Raw genomic sequence first — 469 nt, 5'->3', positions numbered from 1 at the left:
ATACACATTTTTAAGAAATTATAAAAATTTATCCAAAATTTATAAAAAATTTATGGGGTCATAAATCATGTCACTTTTCCATCCCCTCCAGTGGGCGTGGCCAATCACCACCAAGGGAGGGGGAAAACCACCCTGGTGGGGCAATGGCGCCAGAAGTGGTGGGGGGGCCAGGTGGAGGGGGTTTGTTTTGACGCGCCATAAGTGCCCACATACTACTAGCGTGTCTTCGAAACCACGTAGCAGGATTGCTGGAACACAGCGCATCTCGGCGTAGGCCGGCTCGTCGATGGTCCGTTCCGTCGTTCCGTCCGTTCTGCTAAGCTAGCTCGTTGGTCGTCGTGTTCTCCTAGAAAGCGTCAATGTTCCGCTGTGGCCTCTGCATGCAGTCACCTACCCTTGCTCTCAGCGTGACCTTGAGGCGAGACTTTGCGTTCCTCTCTCTCTCTCTCTCTCTCTCTCTCTCTCTCTC

Source organism: Pseudomyrmex gracilis, unplaced genomic scaffold, assembly GCF_002006095.1.
Source record: "Pseudomyrmex gracilis isolate BER0280 unplaced genomic scaffold, ASM200609v1 scaffold_401, whole genome shotgun sequence".
Lineage (NCBI taxonomy): Eukaryota > Metazoa > Arthropoda > Insecta > Hymenoptera > Formicidae > Pseudomyrmex > Pseudomyrmex gracilis.
This window is presented reverse-complemented; position numbering follows the sequence as displayed.